The sequence below is a fragment of the Channa argus genome, unplaced genomic scaffold (assembly GCF_033026475.1).
Source record: "Channa argus isolate prfri unplaced genomic scaffold, Channa argus male v1.0 Contig009, whole genome shotgun sequence".
NCBI lineage: Eukaryota > Metazoa > Chordata > Actinopteri > Anabantiformes > Channidae > Channa > Channa argus.
Window position 1 is genome coordinate 884,177 of NW_027125228.1, and position 19,507 is coordinate 903,683.

A 19,507-nucleotide genomic window follows, 5' to 3' on the forward strand; every position below is an offset into this window, starting at 1 on the left:
CTGTTGATGATGTTAAATGCATGTTACGGCCACACCGCTCTCTAAGCGCCCGATCTCGTCCGATCTCGGCAGCCAAATAGGGCCGGGCCTGGTTAGTACTTGGTAGGAAGACCGCCTGGGAATACCAGGTGCTGTAAGCTTTTTTGCTTGGGTTTACGGGCAGCTCAAGCTGGTGTTACTGCCTATTTATTCATAGAAATTGTTCTATATTTTCATCAAATTTTGTTCTTTCATTGCTGTTTTGCTACTTTATTGGTTTGTCAACCATCGTGCTTCATTACTAGTAGACCATGTTACGGTCCTGGCCATATGTGTTGTTTTTATTTTCTTGTTCTTATAGGTGCCCTGCCTGATTGGCCGGATTTGGGGGAAGTACAGGAAGCTGATTGGTCCATCCTACACTTCCTGGAGTTTTAAAAGTACGGTTCCCAACAGCTAGCGAGGCTCTTTCTGGCAGCAGCACCTGTTTGCTGTTCTTGGTTTCCAAATCTTATTTAGCATTTTTGAATTGTTAGGTTTTGTGCCGTGGTTTTGTTTATAAATTGTATATTTTGTAAATAGTATTAAATCTGTAGGGGTGGACTGCCATTTTCTTTTGATTGTTTTCTCTTGTTTTCACATTAGGGAGTTAGGGTTAGCGACTGTCTTTTGGTTTGTTTATTTCTATCAGGCTAGCTAGCACTTTCTGTGGGAAATGGCTTATTTTGTTTATTATGTTGGCCTTGGTTCGCCCTGAGTTGTAGTGTCATGTTTTGTTTGACACTTTCTTTCGTTTAAAATAAATATCATTCTGTTGGAACATCTCGATCCTGGATTTTGGTTTGGGGATCGGAGAGGGAACATGCTAATTTATCTTTGTATGTTGCACCCTGACCCCCTAGACAGAGGCGTAACAGACCAGTACAGTTATAGTACTTTGTACTTTGCCACATTTATCTTCTTCTTAGCAAGGGTCATGCATTCTGCTTCTCCAGCGTTTTTGAGAGCTGTTGATGATGTCAAATGCAGCTTACGGCCACACTGCTCTCTAAGCGCCCGATCCCGTCCGATCTCGGCAGCCAAATAGGGCCGGGCCTTGTTAGTACTTGGTAGGAAGACCGCCTGGGAATACCACGTGCTGTAAGCTTCTTTGCTTGGGTTTACGGGCAGCACAAGCTGGTGTTACTGCCTATTTATTCATAGAAATTGTTCTATATTTTCATCAAATTTTGTTCTTTCATTGCTGTTTTGCTACTTGATTGGTTTGTCAACCATCGTGCTTCATTACTAATAGACCATGTTACGGTCCTGGCCATATGTGTTGTTTTTATTTTCTTGTTCTTATAGGTGCCCTGCCTGATTGGCCGGATTGGGGGGCAGTACAGGAAGCTGATTGGTCCATCCTACACTTCCTGGAGTTTTAAAAGTACGGTTCCCAACAGCTAGCGAGGCTCTTTCTGGCATCAGCACCTGTTTGCTGTTCTTGGTTTCCAAACCTTATTTAGCATTTTTGAATTGTTAGGTTTTGTGCCGTGGTTTTGTTTATAAATTGTATATTTTGTAAATAGTATTAAATCTGTAGGGGTGAACTGCCATTTTCTTTGGACTGTTTTCACATTAGGGAGTTAGGGTTAGCGACTGTCTTTTGGTTTGTTTATTTCTATCAGGCTAGCTAGCACTTTCTGTGGGAAATGGCTTATTTTGTTTATTATGTTGGCCTTGGTTCGCCCTGAGTTGTAGTGTCATGTTTTGTTTGACACTTTCTTTCGTTTAAAATAAATATCATTCTGTTGGAACATCTCGATCCTGGATTTTGGTTTGGGGATCGGAGAGGGAACATGCTAATTTATCTTTGTATGTGGCACCCTGACCCCCTAGACAGGGGCGTAACAGACCAGTACAGTTATAGTACTTTGTACTTTGCCACATTTATCTTCTTCTTAGCAAGTGTCATGCATTCTGCTTCTCCAGCGTTTTTAAGAGCTGTTGATGATGTCAAATGCAGCTTACGGCCACACCGCTCTCTAAGCGCCCGATCTCGTCCGATCTCGGCAGCCAAATAGAGCCGGGCCTGGTTAGTACTTGGTAGGAAGACCGCCTGGGAATACCAGGTGCTGTAAGCTTTTTTGCTTGGGTTTACGGGCAGCACAAGCTGGTGTTACTGCCTATTTATTCATAGAAATTGTTCTATATTTTCATCAAATTTTGTTCTTTCATTGCTGTTTTGCTACTTTATTGGTTTGTCAACCATCGTGCTTCATTACTAGTAGACCATGTTACGGTCCTGGCCATATGTGTTGTTTTTATTTTCTTGTTCTTATAGGTGCCCTGCCTGATTGGCTGGATTGGGGGGCAGTACAGGAAGCTGATTGGTCCATCCTACACTTCCTGGAGTTTTAAAAGTATGGTTCCCAACAGCTAGCGAGGCTCTTTCTGGCATCAGCACCTGTTTGCTGTTCTTGGTTTCCAAACCTTATTTAGCATTTTTGAATTGTTAGGTTTTGTGCCGTGGTTTTGTTTATAAATTGTATATTTTGTAAATAGTATTAAATCTGTAGGGGTGGACTGCCATTTTTCTTTTGATTGTTTTCTCTTGTTTTCACATTAGGGAGTTAGGGTTAGCGACTGTCTTTTGGTTTGTTTCTTTCTATCAGGCTAGCTAGCACTTTCTGTGGGAAATGGCTTATTTTGTTTATTATGTTGGCCTTGGTTCGCCCTGAGTTGTAGTGTCATGTTTTGTTTGACACTTTCTTTCGTTTAAAATAAATATCATTCTGTTGGAACATCTCAATCCTGGATTTTGGTTTGGGGATCGGAGAGGGAACATGCAAATTTATCTTTGTATGTTTCACCCTGACCCCCTAGACAGGGGCGTAACAGACCAGTACAGTTATAGTACTTTGTACTTTGCCACATTTATCTTCTTCTTAGCAAGTGTCATGCCTTCTGCTTCTCTAGCGTTTTTAAGAGCTGTTGATGATGTCAAATGCATGTTACGGCCACACCGCTCTCTAAGCGTCCGATCTCGGCAGCCAAATAGGGCCGGGCCTGGTTAGTACTTGGTAGGAAGACCGCCTGGGAATACCAGGTGCTGTAAGCTTTTTTGCTTGGGTTTACGGGCAGCTCAAGCTGGTGTTACTGCCTATTTATTCATAGAAATTGTTCTATATTTTCATCAAATTTTGTTCTTTCATTGCTGTTTTGCTACTTTATTGGTTTGTCAACCATCGTGCTTCATTACTAGTAGACCATGTTACGGTCCTGGCCATATGTGTTGTTTTTATTTTCTTGTTCTTATAGGTGCCCTGCCTGATTGGCCGGATTTGGGGGAAGTACAGGAAGCTGATTGGTCCATCCTACACTTCCTGGAGTTTTAAAAGTACGGTTCCCAACAGCTAGCGAGGCTCTTTCTAGCATCAGCACCTGTTTGCTGTTCTTGGTTTCCAAACCTTATTTAGCATTTTTGAATTGTTAGGTTTTGTGCCGTGGTTTTGTTTATAAATTGTATATTTTGTAAATAGTATTAAATCTGTAGGGGTGAACTGCCATTTTCTTTGGACTGTTTTCACATTAGGGAGTTAGGGTTAGCGACTGTCTTTTGGTTTGTTTATTTCTATCAGGCTAGCTAGCACTTTCTGTGGGAAATGGCTTATTTTGTTTATTATGTTGGCCTTGGTTCGCCCTGAGTTGTAGTGTCATGTTTTGTTTGACACTTTCTTTCGTTTAAAATAAATATCATTCTGTTGGAACATCTCGATCCTGGATTTTGGTTTGGGGATCGGAGAGGGAACATGCTAATTTATCTTTGTATGTTGCACCCTGACCCCCTAGACAGAGGCGTAACAGACCAGTACAGTTATAGTACTTTGTACTTTGCCACATTTATCTTCTTCTTAGCAAGGGTCATGCATTCTGCTTCTCCAGCGTTTTTGAGAGCTGTTGATGATGTCAAATGCAGCTTACGGCCACACTGCTCTCTAAGCGCCCGATCCCGTCCGATCTCGGCAGCCAAATAGGGCCGGGCCTTGTTAGTACTTGGTAGGAAGACCGCCTGGGAATACCACGTGCTGTAAGCTTCTTTGCTTGGGTTTACGGGCAGCACAAGCTGGTGTTACTGCCTATTTATTCATAGAAATTGTTCTATATTTTCATCAAATTTTGTTCTTTCATTGCTGTTTTGCTACTTGATTGGTTTGTCAACCATCGTGCTTCATTACTAATAGACCATGTTACGGTCCTGGCCATATGTGTTGTTTTTATTTTCTTGTTCTTATAGGTGCCCTGCCTGATTGGCCGGATTGGGGGGCAGTACAGGAAGCTGATTGGTCCATCCTACACTTCCTGGAGTTTTAAAAGTACGGTTCCCAACAGCTAGCGAGGCTCTTTCTGGCATCAGCACCTGTTTGCTGTTCTTGGTTTCCAAACCTTATTTAGCATTTTTGAATTGTTAGGTTTTGTGCCGTGGTTTTGTTTATAAATTGTATATTTTGTAAATAGTATTAAATCTGTAGGGGTGAACTGCCATTTTCTTTGGACTGTTTTCACATTAGGGAGTTAGGGTTAGCGACTGTCTTTTGGTTTGTTTATTTCTATCAGGCTAGCTAGCACTTTCTGTGGGAAATGGCTTATTTTGTTTATTATGTTGGCCTTGGTTCGCCCTGAGTTGTAGTGTCATGTTTTGTTTGACACTTTCTTTCGTTTAAAATAAATATCATTCTGTTGGAACATCTCGATCCTGGATTTTGGTTTGGGGATCGGAGAGGGAACATGCTAATTTATCTTTGTATGTGGCACCCTGACCCCCTAGACAGGGGCGTAACAGACCAGTACAGTTATAGTACTTTGTACTTTGCCACATTTATCTTCTTCTTAGCAAGGGTCATGCATTCTGCTTCTCCAGCGTTTTTGAGAGCTGTTGATGATGTCAAATGCAGCTTACGGCCACACTGCTCTCTAAGCGCCCGATCCCGTCCGATCTCGGCAGCCAAATAGGGCCGGGCCTTGTTAGTACTTGGTAGGAAGACCGCCTGGGAATACCACGTGCTGTAAGCTTCTTTGCTTGGGTTTACGGGCAGCACAAGCTGGTGTTACTGCCTATTTATTCATAGAAATTGTTCTATATTTTCATCAAATTTTGTTCTTTCATTGCTGTTTTGCTACTTGATTGGTTTGTCAACCATCGTGCTTCATTACTAATAGACCATGTTACGGTCCTGGCCATATGTGTTGTTTTTATTTTCTTGTTCTTATAGGTGCCCTGCCTGATTGGCCGGATTGGGGGGCAGTACAGGAAGCTGATTGGTCCATCCTACACTTCCTGGAGTTTTAAAAGTACGGTTCCCAACAGCTAGCGAGGCTCTTTCTGGCATCAGCACCTGTTTGCTGTTCTTGGTTTCCAAACCTTATTTAGCATTTTTGAATTGTTAGGTTTTGTGCCGTGGTTTTGTTTATAAATTGTATATTTTGTAAATAGTATTAAATCTGTAGGGGTGAACTGCCATTTTCTTTGGACTGTTTTCACATTAGGGAGTTAGGGTTAGCGACTGTCTTTTGGTTTGTTTATTTCTATCAGGCTAGCTAGCACTTTCTGTGGGAAATGGCTTATTTTGTTTATTATGTTGGCCTTGGTTCGCCCTGAGTTGTAGTGTCATGTTTTGTTTGACACTTTCTTTCGTTTAAAATAAATATCATTCTGTTGGAACATCTCGATCCTGGATTTTGGTTTGGGGATCGGAGAGGGAACATGCTAATTTATCTTTGTATGTGGCACCCTGACCCCCTAGACAGGGGCGTAACAGACCAGTACAGTTATAGTACTTTGTACTTTGCCACATTTATCTTCTTCTTAGCAAGTGTCATGCATTCTGCTTCTCCAGCGTTTTTAAGAGCTGTTGATGATGTCAAATGCAGCTTACGGCCACACCGCTCTCTAAGCGCCCGATCTCGTCCGATCTCGGCAGCCAAATAGAGCCGGGCCTGGTTAGTACTTGGTAGGAAGACCGCCTGGGAATACCAGGTGCTGTAAGCTTTTTTGCTTGGGTTTACGGGCAGCACAAGCTGGTGTTACTGCCTATTTATTCATAGAAATTGTTCTATATTTTCATCAAATTTTGTTCTTTCATTGCTGTTTTGCTACTTTATTGGTTTGTCAACCATCGTGCTTCATTACTAGTAGACCATGTTACGGTCCTGGCCATATGTGTTGTTTTTATTTTCTTGTTCTTATAGGTGCCCTGCCTGATTGGCTGGATTGGGGGGCAGTACAGGAAGCTGATTGGTCCATCCTACACTTCCTGGAGTTTTAAAAGTATGGTTCCCAACAGCTAGCGAGGCTCTTTCTGGCATCAGCACCTGTTTGCTGTTCTTGGTTTCCAAACCTTATTTAGCATTTTTGAATTGTTAGGTTTTGTGCCGTGGTTTTGTTTATAAATTGTATATTTTGTAAATAGTATTAAATCTGTAGGGGTGGACTGCCATTTTTCTTTTGATTGTTTTCTCTTGTTTTCACATTAGGGAGTTAGGGTTAGCGACTGTCTTTTGGTTTGTTTCTTTCTATCAGGCTAGCTAGCACTTTCTGTGGGAAATGGCTTATTTTGTTTATTATGTTGGCCTTGGTTCGCCCTGAGTTGTAGTGTCATGTTTTGTTTGACACTTTCTTTCGTTTAAAATAAATATCATTCTGTTGGAACATCTCAATCCTGGATTTTGGTTTGGGGATCGGAGAGGGAACATGCAAATTTATCTTTGTATGTTTCACCCTGACCCCCTAGACAGGGGCGTAACAGACCAGTACAGTTATAGTACTTTGTACTTTGCCACATTTATCTTCTTCTTAGCAAGTGTCATGCCTTCTGCTTCTCTAGCGTTTTTAAGAGCTGTTGATGATGTCAAATGCATGTTACGGCCACACCGCTCTCTAAGCGTCCGATCTCGGCAGCCAAATAGGGCCGGGCCTGGTTAGTACTTGGTAGGAAGACCGCCTGGGAATACCAGGTGCTGTAAGCTTTTTTGCTTGGGTTTACGGGCAGCTCAAGCTGGTGTTACTGCCTATTTATTCATAGAAATTGTTCTATATTTTCATCAAATTTTGTTCTTTCATTGCTGTTTTGCTACTTTATTGGTTTGTCAACCATCGTGCTTCATTACTAGTAGACCATGTTACGGTCCTGGCCATATGTGTTGTTTTTATTTTCTTGTTCTTATAGGTGCCCTGCCTGATTGGCCGGATTTGGGGGAAGTACAGGAAGCTGATTGGTCCATCCTACACTTCCTGGAGTTTTAAAAGTACGGTTCCCAACAGCTAGCGAGGCTCTTTCTAGCATCAGCACCTGTTTGCTGTTCTTGGTTTCCAAACCTTATTTAGCATTTTTGAATTGTTAGGTTTTGTGCCGTGGTTTTGTTTATAAATTGTATATTTTGTAAATAGTATTAAATCTGTAGGGGTGAACTGCCATTTTCTTTGGACTGTTTTCACATTAGGGAGTTAGGGTTAGCGACTGTCTTTTGGTTTGTTTATTTCTATCAGGCTAGCTAGCACTTTCTGTGGGAAATGGCTTATTTTGTTTATTATGTTGGCCTTGGTTCGCCCTGAGTTGTAGTGTCATGTTTTGTTTGACACTTTCTTTCGTTTAAAATAAATATCATTCTGTTGGAACATCTCGATCCTGGATTTTGGTTTGGGGATCGGAGAGGGAACATGCTAATTTATCTTTGTATGTTGCACCCTGACCCCCTAGACAGAGGCGTAACAGACCAGTACAGTTATAGTACTTTGTACTTTGCCACATTTATCTTCTTCTTAGCAAGGGTCATGCATTCTGCTTCTCCAGCGTTTTTGAGAGCTGTTGATGATGTCAAATGCAGCTTACGGCCACACTGCTCTCTAAGCGCCCGATCCCGTCCGATCTCGGCAGCCAAATAGGGCCGGGCCTTGTTAGTACTTGGTAGGAAGACCGCCTGGGAATACCACGTGCTGTAAGCTTCTTTGCTTGGGTTTACGGGCAGCACAAGCTGGTGTTACTGCCTATTTATTCATAGAAATTGTTCTATATTTTCATCAAATTTTGTTCTTTCATTGCTGTTTTGCTACTTGATTGGTTTGTCAACCATCGTGCTTCATTACTAATAGACCATGTTACGGTCCTGGCCATATGTGTTGTTTTTATTTTCTTGTTCTTATAGGTGCCCTGCCTGATTGGCCGGATTGGGGGGCAGTACAGGAAGCTGATTGGTCCATCCTACACTTCCTGGAGTTTTAAAAGTACGGTTCCCAACAGCTAGCGAGGCTCTTTCTGGCATCAGCACCTGTTTGCTGTTCTTGGTTTCCAAACCTTATTTAGCATTTTTGAATTGTTAGGTTTTGTGCCGTGGTTTTGTTTATAAATTGTATATTTTGTAAATAGTATTAAATCTGTAGGGGTGAACTGCCATTTTCTTTGGACTGTTTTCACATTAGGGAGTTAGGGTTAGCGACTGTCTTTTGGTTTGTTTATTTCTATCAGGCTAGCTAGCACTTTCTGTGGGAAATGGCTTATTTTGTTTATTATGTTGGCCTTGGTTCGCCCTGAGTTGTAGTGTCATGTTTTGTTTGACACTTTCTTTCGTTTAAAATAAATATCATTCTGTTGGAACATCTCGATCCTGGATTTTGGTTTGGGGATCGGAGAGGGAACATGCTAATTTATCTTTGTATGTGGCACCCTGACCCCCTAGACAGGGGCGTAACAGACCAGTACAGTTATAGTACTTTGTACTTTGCCACATTTATCTTCTTCTTAGCAAGTGTCATGCATTCTGCTTCTCCAGCGTTTTTAAGAGCTGTTGATGATGTCAAATGCAGCTTACGGCCACACCGCTCTCTAAGCGCCCGATCTCGTCCGATCTCGGCAGCCAAATAGAGCCGGGCCTGGTTAGTACTTGGTAGGAAGACCACCTGGGAATACCAGGTGCTGTAAGCTTTTTTGCTTGGGTTTACGGGCAGCACAAGCTGGTGTTACTGCCTATTTATTCATAGAAATTGTTCTATATTTTCATCAAATTTTGTTCTTTCATTGCTGTTTTGCTACTTTATTGGTTTGTCAACCATCGTGCTTCATTACTAGTAGACCATGTTACGGTCCTGGCCATATGTGTTGTTTTTATTTTCTTGTTCTTATAGGTGCCCTGCCTGATTGGCTGGATTGGGGGGCAGTACAGGAAGCTGATTGGTCCATCCTACACTTCCTGGAGTTTTAAAAGTATGGTTCCCAACAGCTAGCGAGGCTCTTTCTGGCATCAGCACCTGTTTGCTGTTCTTGGTTTCCAAACCTTATTTAGCATTTTTGAATTGTTAGGTTTTGTGCCGTGGTTTTGTTTATAAATTGTATATTTTGTAAATAGTATTAAATCTGTAGGGGTGGACTGCCATTTTTCTTTTGATTGTTTTCTCTTGTTTTCACATTAGGGAGTTAGGGTTAGCGACTGTCTTTTGGTTTGTTTCTTTCTATCAGGCTAGCTAGCACTTTCTGTGGGAAATGGCTTATTTTGTTTATTATGTTGGCCTTGGTTCGCCCTGAGTTGTAGTGTCATGTTTTGTTTGACACTTTCTTTCGTTTAAAATAAATATCATTCTGTTGGAACATCTCAATCCTGGATTTTGGTTTGGGGATCGGAGAGGGAACATGCAAATTTATCTTTGTATGTTTCACCCTGACCCCCTAGACAGGGGCGTAACAGACCAGTACAGTTATAGTACTTTGTACTTTGCCACATTTATCTTCTTCTTAGCAAGTGTCATGCATTCTGCTTCTCTAGCGTTTTTAAGAGCTGTTGATGATGTCAAATGCATGTTACGGCCACACCGCTCTCTAAGCGCCCGATCTCGTCCGATCTCGGCAGCCAAATAGAGCCGGGCCTGGTTAGTACTTGGTAGGAAGACCGCCTGGGAATACCAGGTGCTGTAAGCTTTTTTGCTTGGGTTTACGGGCAGCTCAAGCTGGTGTTACTGCCTATTTATTCATAGAAATTGTTCTATATTTTCATCAAATTTTGTTCTTTCATTGCTGTTTTGCTACTTTATTGGTTTGTCAACCATCGTGCTTCATTACTAGTAGACCATGTTACGGTCATGGCCATATGTGTTGTTTTTATTTTCTTGTTCTTATAGGTGCCCTGCCTGATTGGCCGGATTTGGGGGAAGTACAGGAAGCTGATTGGTCCATCCTACACTTCCTGGAGTTTTAAAAGTACGGTTCCCAACAGCTAGCGAGGCTCTTTCTGGCAGCAGCACCTGTTTGCTGTTCTTAGTTTCCAAATCTTATTTAGCATTTTTGAATTGTTAGGTTTTGTGCCGTGGTTTTGTTTATAAATTGTATATTTTGTAAATAGTATTAAATCTGTAGGGGTGGACTGCCATTTTCTTTGGACTGTTTTCACATTAGGGAGTTAGGGTTAGCGACTATCTTTTGGTTTGTTTATTTCTATCAGGCTAGCTAGCACTTTCTGTGGGAAATGGCTTATTTTGTTTATTATGTTGGCCTTGGTTCGCCCTGAGTTGTAGTGTCATGTTTTGTTTGACACTTTCTTTCGTTTAAAATAAATATCATTCTGTTGGAACATCTCGATTCTGGATTTTGGTTTGGGGATCGGAGAGGGAACATGCTAATTTATCTTTGTATGTTGCACCCTGACCCCCTAGACAGGGGCGTAACAGACCAGTACAGTTATAGTACTTTGTACTTTGCCACATTTATCTTCTTCTTAGCAAGTGTCATGCATTCTGCTTCTCCAGCGTTTTTAAGAGCTGTTGATGATGTCAAATGCAGCTTACGGCCACACCGCTCTCTGAGCGCCCGATCTCGTCCGATCTCGGCAGCCAAATAGGGCCGGACCTGGTTAGTACTTGGTAGGAAGACCGCCTGGGAATACCAGGTGCTGTAAGCTTTTTTGCTTGGGTTTACGGGCAGCACAAGCTGGTGTTACTGCCTATTTATTCATAAAAATTGTTCTATATTTTCATCAAATTTTGTTCTTTCATTGCTGTTTTGCTACTTTATTGGTTTGTCAACCATCGTGCTTCATTACTAGTAGACCATGTTACGGTCCTGGCCATATGTGTTGTTTTTATTTTCTTGTTCTTATAGGTGCCCTGCCTGATTGGCTGGATTGGGGGGCAGTACAGGAAGCTGATTGGTCCATCCTACACTTCCTGGAGTTTTAAAAGTATGGTTCCCAACAGCTAGCGAGGCTCTTTCTGGCATCAGCACCTGTTTGCTGTTCTTGGTTTCCAAACCTTATTTAGCATTTTTGAATTGTTAGGTTTTGTGCCGTGGTTTTGTTTATAAATTGTATATTTTGTAAATAGTATTAAATCTGTAGGGGTGGACTGCCATTTTTCTTTTGATTGTTTTCTCTTGTTTTCACATTAGGGAGTTAGGGTTAGCGACTGTCTTTTGGTTTGTTTCTTTCTATCAGGCTAGCTAGCACTTTCTGTGGGAAATGGCTTATTTTGTTTATTATGTTGGCCTTGGTTCGCCCTGAGTTGTAGTGTCATGTTTTGTTTGACACTTTCTTTCGTTTAAAATAAATATCATTCTGTTGGAACATCTCAATCCTGGATTTTGGTTTGGGGATCGGAGAGGGAACATGCAAATTTATCTTTGTATGTTTCACCCTGACCCCCTAGACAGGGGCGTAACAGACCAGTACAGTTATAGTACTTTGTACTTTGCCACATTTATCTTCTTCTTAGCAAGTGTCATGCCTTCTGCTTCTCTAGCGTTTTTAAGAGCTGTTGATGATGTCAAATGCATGTTACGGCCACACCGCTCTCTAAGCGTCCGATCTCGGCAGCCAAATAGGGCCGGGCCTGGTTAGTACTTGGTAGGAAGACCGCCTGGGAATACCAGGTGCTGTAAGCTTTTTTGCTTGGGTTTACGGGCAGCTCAAGCTGGTGTTACTGCCTATTTATTCATAGAAATTGTTCTATATTTTCATCAAATTTTGTTCTTTCATTGCTGTTTTGCTACTTTATTGGTTTGTCAACCATCGTGCTTCATTACTAGTAGACCATGTTACGGTCCTGGCCATATGTGTTGTTTTTATTTTCTTGTTCTTAAAGGTGCCCTGCCTGATTGGCCGGATTGGGGGGAAGTACAGGAAGCTGATTGGTCCATCCTACACTTCCTGGAGTTTTAAAAGTACGGTTCCCAACAGCTAGCGAGGCTCTTTCTAGCATCAGCACCTGTTTGCTGTTCTTGGTTTCCAAACCTTATTTAGCATTTTTGAATTGTTAGGTTTTGTGCCGTGGTTTTGTTTATAAATTGTATATTTTGTAAATAGTATTAAATCTGTAGGGGTGAACTGCCATTTTCTTTGGACTGTTTTCACATTAGGGAGTTAGGGTTAGCGACTGTCTTTTGGTTTGTTTATTTCTATCAGGCTAGCTAGCACTCTCTGTGGGAAATGGCTTATTTTGTTTATTATGTTGGCCTTGGTTCGCCCTGAGTTGTAGTGTCATGTTTTGTTTGACACTTTCTTTCGTTTAAAATAAATATCATTCTGTTGGAACATCTCGATCCTGGATTTTGGTTTGGGGATCGGAGAGGGAACATGCTAATTTATCTTTGTATGTGGCACCCTGACCCCCTAGACAGGGGCGTAACAGACCAGTACAGTTATAGTACTTTGTACTTTGCCACATTTATCTTCTTCTTAGCAAGTGTCATGCATTCTGCTTCTCCAGCGTTTTTAAGAGCTGTTGATGATGTCAAATGCAGCTTACGGCCACACCGCTCTCTAAGCGCCCGATCTCGTCCGATCTCGGCAGCCAAATAGAGCCGGGCCTGGTTAGTACTTGGTAGGAAGACCGCCTGGGAATACCAGGTGCTGTAAGCTTTTTTGCTTGGGTTTACGGGCAGCACAAGCTGGTGTTACTGCCTATTTATTCGTAGAAATTGTTCTATATTTTCATCAAATTTTGTTCTTTCATTGCTGTTTTGCTACTTTATTGGTTTGCCAACCATCGTGCTTCATTACTAGTAGACCATGTTACGGTCCTGGCCATATGTGTTGTTTTTATTTTCTTGTTCTTATAGGTGCCCTGCCTGATTGGCCGGATTGGGGGGCAGTACAGGAAGCTGATTGGTCCATCCTACACTTCCTGGAGTTTTAAAAGTACGGTTCCCAACAGCTAGCGAGGCTCTTTCTGGCATCAGCACCTGTTTGCTGTTCTTGGTTTCCAAACCTTATTTAGCATTTTTGAATTGTTAGGTTTTGTGCCGTGGTTTTGTTTATAAATTGTATATTTTGTAAATAGTATTAAATCTGTAGGGGTGAACTGCCATTTTCTTTGGACTGTTTTCACATTAGGGAGTTAGGGTTAGCGACTGTCTTTTGGTTTGTTTATTTCTATCAGGCTAGCTAGCACTCTCTGTGGGAAATGGCTTATTTTGTTTATTATGTTGGCCTTGGTTCGCCCTGAGTTGTAGTGTCATGTTTTGTTTGACACTTTCTTTCGTTTAAAATAAATATCATTCTGTTGGAACATCTCGATCCTGGATTTTGGTTTGGGGATCGGAGAGGGAACATGCTAATTTATCTTTGTATGTGGCACCCTGACCCCCTAGACAGGGGCGTAACAGACCAGTACAGTTATAGTACTTTGTACTTTGCCACATTTATCTTCTTCTTAGCAAGTGTCATGCATTCTGCTTCTCCAGCGTTTTTAAGAGCTGTTGATGATGTCAAATGCAGCTTACGGCCACACCGCTCTCTAAGCGCCCGATCTCGTCCGATCTCGGCAGCCAAATAGAGCCGGGCCTGGTTAGTACTTGGTAGGAAGACCGCCTGGGAATACCAGGTGCTGTAAGCTTTTTTGCTTGGGTTTACGGGCAGCACAAGCTGGTGTTACTGCCTATTTATTCGTAGAAATTGTTCTATATTTTCATCAAATTTTGTTCTTTCATTGCTGTTTTGCTACTTTATTGGTTTGCCAACCATCGTGCTTCATTACTAGTAGACCATGTTACGGTCCTGGCCATATGTGTTGTTTTTATTTTCTTGTTCTTATAGGTGCCCTGCCTGATTGGCCGGATTGGGGGGCAGTACAGGAAGCTGATTGGTCCATCCTACACTTCCTGGAGTTTTAAAAGTACGGTTCCCAACAGCTAGCGAGGCTCTTTCTGGCATCAGCACCTGTTTGCTGTTCTTGGTTTCCAAACCTTATTTAGCATTTTTGAATTGTTAGGTTTTGTGCCGTGGTTTTGTTTATAAATTGTATATTTTGTAAATAGTATTAAATCTGTAGGGGTGAACTGCCATTTTCTTTGGACTGTTTTCACATTAGGGAGTTAGGGTTAGCGACTGTCTTTTGGTTTGTTTATTTCTATCAGGCTAGCTAGCACTTTCTGTGGGAAATGGCTTATTTTGTTTATTATGTTGGCCTTGGTTCGCCCTGAGTTGTAGTGTCATGTTTTTTTTGACACTTTCTTTCGTTTAAAATAAATATCATTCTGTTGGAACATCTCGATCCTGGATTTTGGTTTGGGGATCGGAGAGGGAACATGCTAATTTATCTTTGTATGTGGCACCCTGACCCCCTAGACAGGGGCGTAACAGACCAGTACAGTTATAGTACTTTGTACTTTGCCACATTTATCTTCTTCTTAGCAAGTGTCATGCATTCTGCTTCTCCAGCGTTTTTAAGAGCTGTTGATGATGTCAAATGCAGCTTACGGCCACACCGCTCTCTAAGCGCCCGATCTCGTCCGATCTCGGCAGCCAAATAGAGCCGGGCCTGGTTAGTACTTGGTAGGAAGACCGCCTGGGAATACCAGGTGCTGTAAGCTTTTTTGCTTGGGTTTACGGGCAGCACAAGCTGGTGTTACTGCCTATTTATTCATAGAAATTGTTCTATATTTTCATCAAATTTTGTTCTTTCATTGCTGTTTTGCTACTTTATTGGTTTGTCAACCATCGTGCTTCATTACTAATAGACCATGTTACGGTCCTGGCCATATGTGTTGTTTTTATTTTCTTGTTCTTATAGGTGCCCTGCCTGATTGGCCGGATTGGGGGGCAGTACCGGAAGCTGAGTGGTCCATCCTACACTTCCTGGAGTTTTAAAAGTACGGTTCCCAACAGCTAGCGAGGCTCTTTCTGGCATCAGCACCTGTTTGCTGTTCTTGGTTTCCAAACCTTATTTAGTATTTCTGAATTGTTAGGTTTTGTGCCGTGGTTTTGTTTATAAATTGTATATTTTGTAAATAGTATTAAATCTGTAGGGGTGAACTACCATTTTCTTTGGACTGTTTTCACATTAGGGAGTTAGGGTTAGCGACTGTCTTTTGGTTTGTTTATTTCTATCAGGCTAGCTAGCACTTTCTGTGGGAAATGGCTTATTTTGTTTATTATGTTGGCCTTGGTTCGCCCTGAGTTGTAGTGTCATGTTTTGTTTGACACTTTCTTTCGTTTAAAATAAATATCATTCTGTTGGAACATCTCGATCCTGGATTTTGGTTTGGGGATCGGAGAGGGAACATGCAAATTTATCTTTGTATGTTTCACCCTGACCCCCTAGACAGGGGCGTAACAGACCAGTACAGTTATAGTACTTTGTACTTTGCCACATTTATCTTCTTCTTAGCAAGTGTCATGCCTTCTGCTTCTCTAGCGTTTTTAAGAGCTGTTGATGATGTCAAATGCATGTTACGGCCACACCGCTCTCTAAGCGTCCGATCTCGGCAGCCAAATAGAGCCGGGCCTGGTTAGTACTTGGTAGGAAGACCGCCTGGGAATACCAGGTGCTGTAAGCTTTTTTGCTTGGGTTTACGGGCAGCTCAAGCTGGTGTTACTGCCTATTTATTCATAGAAATTGTTCTATATTTTCATCAAATTTTGTTCTTTCATTGCTGTTTTGCTACTTTATTGGTTTGTCAACCATCGTGCTTCATTACTAGTAGACCATGTTACGGTCATGGCCATATGTGTTGTTTTTATTTTCTTGTTCTTATAGGTGCCCTGCCTGATTGGCCGGATTTGGGGGAAGTACAGGAAGCTGATTGGTCCATCCTACACTTCCTGGAGTTTTAAAAGTACGGTTCCCAACAGCTAGCGAGGCTCTTTCTGGCAGCAGCACCTGTTTGCTGTTCTTAGTTTCCAAATCTTATTTAGCATTTTTGAATTGTTAGGTTTTGTGCCGTGGTTTTGTTTATAAATTGTATATTTTGTAAATAGTATTAAATCTGTAGGGGTGGACTGCCATTTTCTTTGGACTGTTTTCACATTAGGGAGTTAGGGTTAGCGACTATCTTTTGGTTTGTTTATTTCTATCAGGCTAGCTAGCACTTTCTGTGGGAAATGGCTTATTTTGTTTATTATGTTGGCCTTGGTTCGCCCTGAGTTGTAGTGTCATGTTTTGTTTGACACTTTCTTTCGTTTAAAATAAATATCATTCTGTTGGAACATCTCGATTCTGGATTTTGGTTTGGGGATCGGAGAGGGAACATGCTAATTTATCTTTGTATGTTGCACCCTGACCCCCTAGACAGGGGCGTAACAGACCAGTACAGTTATAGTACTTTGTACTTTGCCACATTTATCTTCTTCTTAGCAAGTGTCATGCATTCTGCTTCTCCAGCGTTTTTAAGAGCTGTTGATGATGTCAAATGCAGCTTACGGCCACACCGCTCTCTGAGCGTCCGATCTCGTCCGATCTCGGCAGCCAAATAGGGCCGGACCTGGTTAGTACTTGGTAGGAAGACCGCCTGGGAATACCAGGTGCTGTAAGCTTTTTTGCTTGGGTTTACGGGCAGCACAAGCTGGTGTTACTGCCTATTTATTCATAAAAATTGTTCTATATTTTCATCAAATTTTGTTCTTTCATTGCTGTTTTGCTACTTTATTGGTTTGTCAACCATCGTGCTTCATTACTAGTAGACCATGTTACGGTCCTGGCCATATGTGTTGTTTTTATTTTCTTGTTCTTATAGGTGCCCTGCCTGATTGGCTGGATTGGGGGGCAGTACAGGAAGCTGATTGGTCCATCCTACACTTCCTGGAGTTTTAAAAGTATGGTTCCCAACAGCTAGCGAGGCTCTTTCTGGCATCAGCACCTGTTTGCTGTTCTTGGTTTCCAAACCTTATTTAGCATTTTTGAATTGTTAGGTTTTGTGCCGTGGTTTTGTTTATAAATTGTATATTTTGTAAATAGTATTAAATCTGTAGGGGTGGACTGCCATTTTTCTTTTGATTGTTTTCTCTTGTTTTCACATTAGGGAGTTAGGGTTAGCGACTGTCTTTTGGTTTGTTTCTTTCTATCAGGCTAGCTAGCACTTTCTGTGGGAAATGGCTTATTTTGTTTATTATGTTGGCCTTGGTTCGCCCTGAGTTGTAGTGTCATGTTTTGTTTGACACTTTCTTTCGTTTAAAATAAATATCATTCTGTTGGAACATCTCAATCCTGGATTTTGGTTTGGGGATCGGAGAGGGAACATGCAAATTTATCTTTGTATGTTTCACCCTGACCCCCTAGACAGGGGCGTAACAGACCAGTACAGTTATAGTACTTTGTACTTTGCCACATTTATCTTCTTCTTAGCAAGTGTCATGCATTCTGCTTCTCTAGCATTTTTAAGAGCTGTTGATGATGTCAAATGCATGTTACGGCCACACCGCTCTCTAAGCGCCCGATCTCGTCAGCCAAATAGGGCCGGGCCTGGTTAGTACTTGGTAGGAAGACCGCCTGGGAATACCAGGTGCTGTAAGCTTTTTTGCTTGGGTTTACGGGCAGCTCAAGCTGGTGTTACTGCCTATTTATTCATAGAAATTGTTCTATATTTTCATCAAATTTTGTTCTTTCATTGCTGTTTTGCTACTTTATTGGTTTGTCAACCATCGTGCTTCATTACTAGTAGACCATGTTACGGTCCTGGCCATATGTGTTGTTTTTATTTTCTTGTTCTTATAGGTGCCCTGCCTGATTGGCCGGATTTGGGGGAAGTACAGGAAGCTGATTGGTCCATCCTACACTTCCTGGAGTTTTAAAAGTACGGTTCCCAACAGCTAGCGAGGCTCTTTCTGGCAGCAGCACCTGTTTGCTGTTCTTGGTTTCCAAATCTTATTTAGCATTTTTGAATTGTTAGGTTTTGTGCCGTGGTTTTGTTTATAAATTGTATATTTTGTAAATAGTATTAAATCTGTAGGGGTGGACTGCCATTTTCTTTTGATTGTTTTCTCTTGTTTTCACATTAGGGAGTTAGGGTTAGCGACTATCTTTTGGTTTGTTTATTTCTATCAGGCTAGCTAGCACTTTCTGTGGGAAATGGCTTATTTTGTTTATTATGTTGGCCTTGGTTCGCCCTGAGTTGTAGTGTCATGTTTTGTTTGACACTTTCTTTCGTTTACAATAAATATCATTCTGTTGGAACATCTCAATCCTGGATTTTGGTTTGGGGATCGGAGAGGGAACATGCAAATTTATCTTTGTATGTTTCACCCTGACCCCCTAGACAGGGGCGTAACAGACCAGTACAGTTATAGTACTTTGTACTTTGCCACATTTATCTTCTTCTTAGCAAGTGTCATGCATTCTGCTTCTCTAGCGTTTTTAAGAGCTGTTGATGATGTCAAATGCATGTTACGGCCACACCGCTCTCTAACCGCCCGATCTCGTCCGATCTCGGCAGCCAAATAGGGCCGGGCCTGTTTAGTACTTGGTAGGAAGACCGCCTGGGAATACCAGGTGCTGTAAGCTTTTTTGCTTGGGTTTACGGGCAGCTCAAGCTGGTGTTACTGCCTATTTATTCATAGAAATTGTTCTATATTTTCATCAAATTTTGTTCTTTCATTGCTGTTTTGCTACTTTATTGGTTTGCCAACCATCGTGCTTCATTACTAGTAGACCATGTTACGGTCCTGGCCATATGTGTTGTTTTTATTTTCTTGTTCTTATAGGTGCCCTGCCTGATTGGCCGGATTGGGGGGCAGTACAGGAAGCTGATTGGTCCATCCTACACTTCCTGGAGTTTTAAAAGTACGGTTCCCAACAGCTAGCGAGGCTCTTTCTGGCATCAGCACCTGTTTGCTGTTCTTGGTTTCTAAACCTTATTTAGCATTTTTGAATTGTTAGGTTTTGTGCCGTGGTTTTGTTTATAAATTGTATATTTTGTAAATAGTATTAAATCTGTAGGGGTGAACTGCCATTTTCTTTGGACTGTTTTCACATTAGGGAGTTAGGGTTAGCGACTGTCTTTTGGTTTGTTTATTTCTATCAGGCTAGCTAGCACTCTCTGTGGGAAATGGCTTATTTTGTTTATTATGTTGGCCTTGGTTCGCCCTGAGTTGTAGTGTCATGTTTTGTTTGACACTTTCTTTCGTTTAAAATAAATATCATTCTGTTGGAACATCTCGATCCTGGATTTTGGTTTGGGGATCGGAGAGGGAACATGCTAATTTATCTTTGTATGTTGCACCCTGACCCCCTAGACAGGGGCGTAACAGACCAGTACAGTTATAGTACTTTGTACTTTGCCACATTTATCTTCTTCTTAGC

General features: G+C 41.7%; 15 pseudogenes; all 15 read left to right on the forward strand.

The window, feature by feature from the left end:
* The first annotated feature begins 21 nt into the window (after positions 1-21).
* LOC137110483 (5S ribosomal RNA) lies at positions 22-140 on the forward strand (annotated as a pseudogene).
* An 867-nt stretch (positions 141-1,007) lies between these two features.
* Positions 1,008-1,126, forward strand: LOC137110895 (5S ribosomal RNA; annotated as a pseudogene).
* An 857-nt stretch (positions 1,127-1,983) lies between these two features.
* On the forward strand, positions 1,984-2,102 carry LOC137111123 (5S ribosomal RNA; annotated as a pseudogene).
* A 1,834-nt stretch (positions 2,103-3,936) lies between these two features.
* On the forward strand, positions 3,937-4,055 carry LOC137110896 (5S ribosomal RNA; annotated as a pseudogene).
* An 857-nt stretch (positions 4,056-4,912) lies between these two features.
* Positions 4,913-5,031, forward strand: LOC137110897 (5S ribosomal RNA; annotated as a pseudogene).
* An 857-nt stretch (positions 5,032-5,888) lies between these two features.
* LOC137111125 (5S ribosomal RNA) lies at positions 5,889-6,007 on the forward strand (annotated as a pseudogene).
* A 1,834-nt stretch (positions 6,008-7,841) lies between these two features.
* On the forward strand, positions 7,842-7,960 carry LOC137110900 (5S ribosomal RNA; annotated as a pseudogene).
* An 857-nt stretch (positions 7,961-8,817) lies between these two features.
* Positions 8,818-8,936, forward strand: LOC137111146 (5S ribosomal RNA; annotated as a pseudogene).
* An 868-nt stretch (positions 8,937-9,804) lies between these two features.
* Positions 9,805-9,923, forward strand: LOC137110345 (5S ribosomal RNA; annotated as a pseudogene).
* Positions 9,924-10,780: 857 nt separating this feature from the next.
* Positions 10,781-10,899, forward strand: LOC137110295 (5S ribosomal RNA; annotated as a pseudogene).
* Positions 10,900-12,733: 1,834 nt separating this feature from the next.
* LOC137111126 (5S ribosomal RNA) lies at positions 12,734-12,852 on the forward strand (annotated as a pseudogene).
* Positions 12,853-13,709: 857 nt separating this feature from the next.
* LOC137111127 (5S ribosomal RNA) lies at positions 13,710-13,828 on the forward strand (annotated as a pseudogene).
* Positions 13,829-14,685: 857 nt separating this feature from the next.
* On the forward strand, positions 14,686-14,804 carry LOC137111128 (5S ribosomal RNA; annotated as a pseudogene).
* Positions 14,805-16,627: 1,823 nt separating this feature from the next.
* On the forward strand, positions 16,628-16,746 carry LOC137110711 (5S ribosomal RNA; annotated as a pseudogene).
* Positions 16,747-18,590: 1,844 nt separating this feature from the next.
* Positions 18,591-18,709, forward strand: LOC137110835 (5S ribosomal RNA; annotated as a pseudogene).
* The last annotated feature ends 798 nt before the right edge of the window (positions 18,710-19,507 follow it).